The 445-nt window shown below is 59.3% G+C and overlaps 1 protein-coding gene across 1 annotated transcript in view; it reads right to left on the bottom strand.

Annotated features, from left to right (window-relative positions):
• Nucleotides 1–445, bottom strand: part of WWP2 (WW domain containing E3 ubiquitin protein ligase 2) — a 41,342-nt gene that overhangs the window by 11,508 nt on the left and 29,389 nt on the right. The gene's annotated exons all lie outside the window — the stretch shown is intronic.

Here is a 445-nt window from a genome sequence, read left to right as displayed (position 1 = left end):
TCCCCCTAGCCCGCAACTCCCCAGAAAATAAAAAAAAAAAAAAAACCAAAAAAACCAACCAACAACAACAACTTGCACACTCGAGGGGGGTTAAAAAAAAAAAAGAAGAAAAAAAAGCACAAACTAAACAGAGGCTGGGGCAGCCAAGGGGGCAGCGGGGCAGCAGCACGGAGGGGAGCGGGACGGCACGGCAGGGTCCAGATGTGCGCGGCTGCTCGGCTCCCGCCGGCTGTCCCCACCAGATACACCTCCAGCCTCCTCCAAGAACCACACACAAGAGGGGAAAAAATATCGCAGGCCTTTCCAATGAAATCATTCCCACAAGCCCTGTCCACGCCCAGCGCTTCCTGGCGGGCCGGCGGCCTCCTCCTCCCCGGGCAGGGAGCGGGATGCGCTCGCACTGAGGCCACATTCATCCCGCGCAGACGGGCGGCTGCGCCCCGCC

The sequence above is a fragment of the Pygoscelis adeliae genome, unplaced genomic scaffold, assembly GCF_000699105.1.
Source record: "Pygoscelis adeliae isolate BGI_AS28 unplaced genomic scaffold, ASM69910v1 Scaffold496, whole genome shotgun sequence".
In the NCBI taxonomy this organism is placed as follows: Eukaryota; Metazoa; Chordata; class Aves; order Sphenisciformes; family Spheniscidae; genus Pygoscelis; species Pygoscelis adeliae.
Note: the sequence above shows the minus strand (reverse complement) of the source record. Positions and strands in the feature narration are given on the sequence as shown.